The sequence below is a fragment of the Scyliorhinus canicula genome, chromosome 16 (genome assembly GCF_902713615.1).
Source record: "Scyliorhinus canicula chromosome 16, sScyCan1.1, whole genome shotgun sequence".
Taxonomy (NCBI): domain Eukaryota; kingdom Metazoa; phylum Chordata; class Chondrichthyes; order Carcharhiniformes; family Scyliorhinidae; genus Scyliorhinus; species Scyliorhinus canicula.
The window spans coordinates 112,209,785-112,216,110 of NC_052161.1; positions in this window are offsets into that span (position 1 = coordinate 112,209,785).

A 6,326-nucleotide genomic window follows, 5' to 3' on the forward strand; every position below is an offset into this window, starting at 1 on the left:
ACATTGAGTAAATTTAACAAAGAACGAAGAACACTTCAGCACACGAACAGGCCCTTCGGCCCTCCAAGCCTGTACCGGTCATGATACCACCCTTGGCCAAAACCCTCAGCACTTCCTTGTGCCGTATCCCTCTATACCCATCCGATCCATGTATTTGTCAAGATGCCCTTTGAACGCCGTTGATGTATCTGCTTCCACAACCTCCCCTGGCAACGTATTTAGGGCACTCATCACCCTCTGTGTGACCTGCCTCACACATCTCCTCTAAGCTTTACTCCACGGACCTTAAATTTATGCCCTCCACCCTGGAAAAGAGTGCCTGCCCATCCACTCTATCCATGCCCCTCATAATCGTGTAGGCCTCTAGCAGGTCACCCCTCAATCTCTGTTGCTGTAATGAAAACAGTCCGAGTCTATTCAGCCTCTCCGCATAGCTAACACCCTCCAGACCAGGCAACATCCTGGTAAACATCCTCTGCATCCTTTCCAAAGCCTCCACATCCTTCTGGTAGCATGGCGACCAGAATTGTGCGCAATATTCCAAGTGCAGCCTTACTAAGGTTCTATACAACTGTAGCATGACTTGCCAGCTTTTATACATGATGCCCCTCTAATGAAGGGAGGAGATAGGCAGATTTTTCATTAATAGTGGGTTGAAGGGTTATCGATGATGGAGTTGAGGCCGAGATGAGATCAGCCATGATTGTATTGAATGGTGGAATGGACTCGAGGGGCTGAATTTCATGTAGGCAGCACGGTAGCATTGTGGATAGCACAATTGCTTCACAGCTCCAGGGTCCCAGGTTCGATTCCGGCTTGGGTCACTGTCTGTGTGGAGTCTGCACATCCTCCCCGTGTGTGCGTGGGTTTCCTCCGGGTGCTCCGGTTTCCTCCCACAGTCCAAATATGTGCAGGTTAGGTGGATTGGCCATGATAAATTGCCCTTAGTGTCCAAAATTGCCCTTAGTGTTGGGTGGGGTTACTGGGTTATGGGGATAGGGTGGAGGTGTTGACCTTGGGTAGGGTGCTCTTTCCAAGAGCCGGTGCAGACTCGATGGGCCGAATGGCCTCCTTCTGCACTGTAAATTGTATGATAAATTGCCTAAATCCTGCTCCGAGTTCTGATGTTCTTATGTTCCAGATTCTCCACTCAGTGGAAGGAACCTCTCTACCCTGTCAAGCCCTTTCAGAATCTTGAATGATCTCACCTCTCATTCTTCTAAACTCCATGGAGTATAGGACCAAATTATTCAGCTTATCATCCTTCTCTTAACCGGAACCAGTCTAGTGAACCAATGCCACACTGCCTCCAAAACAAGAATATCCTTCTTTAAATAGAATAGTATAGAATAAAGGGCAGCAGGGGTGGCACAATGGTGAGCACTGCTGCCTCACAGCACCGAGGACCCGGGTTTGATCCTGGCCCCGGATCACTGTCCTTGTGAAGTTTGCATATTCCCCCAGTGTCTGCCCAAAAACAATGTGCAGGGTAGGTGGATTGCCCGCGCTAACTTTCCCCTTAATTGGAAAAGAAAGAAACGGGTACTCTAAATTTATTTTTAAAAAATAATAGTGTAGAATAGAATTCCCACAGTGCAGAAGGAAGCCATTTGGCCCATCAAGTCGGCACCAAACCTCTGAAAGATCACCCTCCCCCCACCCTATCCCCGTAACCCCATTACCCCACCTAAACTGCACCTCTTTGGGCACAAAGGGGCACTTTATCATGGCCAATCCACCTGACCAACACTTCTTTGGACTGTGGGAGGAAACTGGAACACCCAGAGAAAAAACACGCGGACACGGGGAGAACGTGCAGACTCCACACAGACAGTTACCCAAGGCCGGAATTGAAGCCGGGTCCCTGGTGCTGTGAGGCAGCAGTGCCAACCATTGTGCCACTGTGCCATGGTGGAGACAAAAATTGTGGAGACGAAGATTGTGCACATACTCCATGTGTGGTCTCACCAGCAACTAGGCTTCCATAGTCTTCAATCCCTTTACAATAGAGACCAACATGGTATTTTTTCTCTTTTTATTTGCATGCAACATTTTGGGCACGAGTTAACCACCGTAGCGTGGATGTGGGCACGCCGCGTAAATAGCCATAAAGGCCAACTCATTAGCGAGATTGAAGTCGAATGCAGCGGCCTCCCGGGAATTATCCGACTCCCTGGTGTCGTTTAGTACAGCTGGTGTAATGGCTGCTGAGGGTACGTGAGGAGGTGAGTAGCCATTTCCATTTTCCGGCATGCAGATCAAGGGAGCCGGATGTCGCAGACAACCACTCCCGAATGTCACTGGTGTGTCCTATCCCCTGCATCAGCTCTCGGAGATCCTGATCCAGAGGCTTGGCACCTGACTGGGACCCAGCTGAGTCCTGGGATCCAGCAGACCTCCGACTGCTGATTCACTTGCATGTTCCTGCCTTCACCTAGTGTGCATCAGCAACTGTGTGGTGCTCACCAGTTTGTCTCTCAGAAGCCTGTCCATGAGTATCACCCACCGAGGTGCGTGTCTCTGCGCTGGTGGAATGTAGGGGTGAGAGCTGTGACACCTCGATAGTGGTCTTCTCGGAGCTCTCCTCTGAGCTGGTCTCTTGGGTGACAGAGGGGGGTGGGGGGGAACAACTCCGGATGACCTGGTTTCATCAGATGGCGGTCCTGCGAGTCAATGGACATGTGGTCAGTGAGGGGGAAGGATCGTTTTGTCTGACAGGACCTATTCACTTGAGACAGGTCACCTGGGTGAAGATCCTCAGCTCTGTGCCACAGGCCAATCTCGCTGCCAATGACTACTTTCTCCTCAGTAAACCTGCTGAGCCTCACGATTGAAGGGTCGGGGTGGTCTATAGCACGCGGGATGTGTGGGCATCACACCTGGACATGAAGGCGCTGTGATGGTGGATGGCAAGGGGTTCTGAGGAACAAGCACGAAGGCCAGATGTGGGGAGGGTGAGAGGTATCAGCCAGCGATTTGTGGGGACAGGGATGGGAATTTGAGGGGCGGCAGGAGGAACTGATGCCAGGAGAGAGGTGGTAATTTACCCTTGCAGTTCAGTGGAGGTTGTTGGTCTTCTGACAGTGGACGGCGGTCCTCCTGGTCACCCGGCCTGACCTGGCAATTACTGCCATTGCCTCCCAGATGGCACTGCTGACCCTGCTGCTGGTCCTCTCCAACCTCTTCCGGAGAACAGGATGCTCTGCCTCATTCACAGCATCGAGAAGCCTGGCCACCTCAGCATCACCAAAGTGAGGAGCATTTCTGCACACCGCCATGCTTTTGTGTTGATTGAGAGGTGTTGGCAGCAAGCAGCTGAGGCATGCGTCCGGTCAATCAGATGGCGAGACAGCCAGTAATGATGAGAAGCTCGTAGGGGCTCATTTTTGGCACTAAGTGCCATTGAATACAGGCCACGATCCCACCAATGCGACCTTCGAAGAACACTTCATCAAACGTGCCCAAAATGTCACTCAGAAATGTTTCCGTTAAATCGCGTTCTCTGTTTCCCTTGTAGGAGTATATCCAAGTCCTTTATAACATCAAGGTTTACAGGTTTCACACCATTTAAAAAATATCCAGCTTTTCTGTTCTTATGACCAAAGTGAATAACTCAACATTTCCCCTCGTTATACTCCATCTGCCACCTGGTTGTGAGGCTGGAAGCAGATCAGGTATTGGCTCACTGCAATGTCACTCATGCAAAAGCAGGGGGTAGGAAATATTTTAGATGAAGAAATCTTGGCGAATGACCAAAAGTAAAGGGCACTCCCAAAGATGACGAGGTGAACAAAGATTAGGGGGGCGATTCTCCCAAATGGAGCCCAAGTGTTCGCGCCGTCGTGAACGCCTTTGCGTTTCATAATGGCGCAAAACGGGCACGGGGAAGACCGATTCTGTCCCCCACAGGGGGCCAGCACGGCGCTGGAGCGGTTCACAGCACGCCAGCCTCCCTTCCCGGCGCCAAATGGGCGCTGCACCAACCTGCCATGCGCAGTTGGGCAGTGCCAACCTGCGCATGCGCAGGGGACTTCTTCCGTGCGCCAGCCCCGACTCAACATGGCGTCAGTGTTCAAGGGCCGGCCGCACATCAAAGTAGGCCCGGAAGGGGAGAGGCCAGCCCGTCGATTGGTGGGCCCCGATCGCGGGCCAGACCCCATCGGACGCCATCCCCAGGGATGGAGCCCCCGTCCCCAGGACGCCCCCCCCCCCCGACCATTCGCGCAGAGTTCCCGCCGGCAGCGACCAGGAGTGAACGGCACCAGCGGGACTCTGTCGTATCTGCGCGGCCACTCGGCCCATTCGGGCCGGAGAATCGGCGGCCCCGCTGATTCCAGCAGCCCGCGCCTGGTACTGCACCAACCACGCCGGCACAAATGGTGCCGATTCTCTGCACCATGGAGAAACGCGCGCCGGCATTGGGGCGTCGTGGCGCGGTTGCACCGATTCTCCGGCCTGGCGCGGGGCTCGGGAATCGCACCCTAGGTGACTGGAATTTGAGGTTTCTAAAGGTTGACTGTCAAAGGGAAAGAGTGTTGAAGAGGACAAAGCTGGGAATGATTGAAGTTAAGTAGCTAAAGATTCATCACGTGGAATATTGCGCCCTCGCTAGTGCCGAGTTTGGTGGCAGCGGTCAGTTAATCAGGTGGCGAGTGGGGATCCCGATTGATTGAAACATAAATAAGATCCTGAGAGGGCTTGACAGGGTGGATTTGAAGAAGTTTCCTCTTATCTATATATCTATAACTCGGTTCACTGTTTCAAAATACGGAGTTGCCTGTTTAAACTGGAGATTAGGCAAAATTCTTTCCCTCAGAAGCTTGGGAGTCTTTGGAACTCTCTTCCTTAAAAAGGTGGTGGAAACAGAGTCTTGGAATATTTTGAAGGCAGAGGTAGATAAATTCTTGGAAAGCAAGGCGATGGTGATAGTTTACCGTGGGGAGGCACGATGCAGATTTGAGGTTATTTCAGGTCAACCATGACGTTATTAAAGGGTGGAGCAGGTTCAATGGGGTGAATGACCTGCTTCTTGTCCGTATGTTTGCCTCTACCCCGATTAAATCCAGGGTGGGAAAGCCTTCCAGCCTTGCCACAATTGAGGCCCTTAAATGGGAAATTAATGTCCATTTAAGGGTCTTTACCTACTGCAGTTGGTATTAATCCAGCGGTGGATGGGGGTGGGGGGGGGGGGGGGGGGGGGGAGGAGGAGGAGGAACGCCATCTAGGGAACATGGCAAGCAATCCTGTTGAGGTTTCTTGCAAGGTCCCGGAGGGTTGCCTCATTCAAAGGCACCCAGTGTCTGTTTGAGGAATAACATTGTTTGAATAAAATGGCATTGAGAGCCATTCCTTGCCCTCGTTGCTGAACCACCTCTGGGAATTAAACATTGCGGTCTATAACATAATTACAAATGATGGTGAGGGAAATGAAAGATGGGATAACTACCTATTATAAATAACACATTAGGTGGCACGGTGGGCATAGTGATTAGCACTGCTGCCTCACGGCGTCGACGATCCAGGTTCGATCCCGGCCCAGGTCACTGTCCATGTGGAGTTTGCACATTCTTCCCATGTCTGGGTGGGTCTCACTCCCACAACCCAAAGGGTAGGTGGATAGGCCACGCTAAATTGCCCCTTAATTGGAATTTAAAAAAATAAATAACACAGTAGCAGTTGAAAAAAGTGTTGCCATTGGTTAGTAACAAAATCCCTATGAATAGAGATTTGTGCGGAGATGGTGGCCTAGTGGTAATATCAGTGGACTAGTAATTCAGAGTCCAAGGCTATTGTTCTGGGTCACACGTTCGATTAGTTAATTCAGCCGCTAATGGAATTTAAATTCAGTTCAGTGAAAGCTAGTGTCAGTAATGGGGACCACCAAACTATCATTGATGGTCATTAAAAACCATCAATGGTTCACTAATGTCCTTTATGGAAGGACGTAGGGAAGGAAATCTGTCATCCTTACCCGGTCTGGCCTACATGTGACTCCAGACGCACAGCAATTTGGTTGACTCTCATCTGCCCTCAGTTCAAGGACAATTAGTGTTGGGCATCCAATGCTGACCTTGCCAGCGATGCCCACATCCCATGAATGAATAAATTAAAACTTAAAGGATCGATCACACGACAGAACACCTAATACGGCGGAGGAAGAAATATGTAAATAAATTAGGACAATGATTAACAAACATAGAATACTGATCGTAAAGTACCTACAATGAATTAGGAAGCAGAGACAGGGTAAAGGGATAAGGCAATGGAGCTTCTACAATGAGTACAGGACCACTTTTGAACTCAATATGTCAGAGGCCCACCATTAA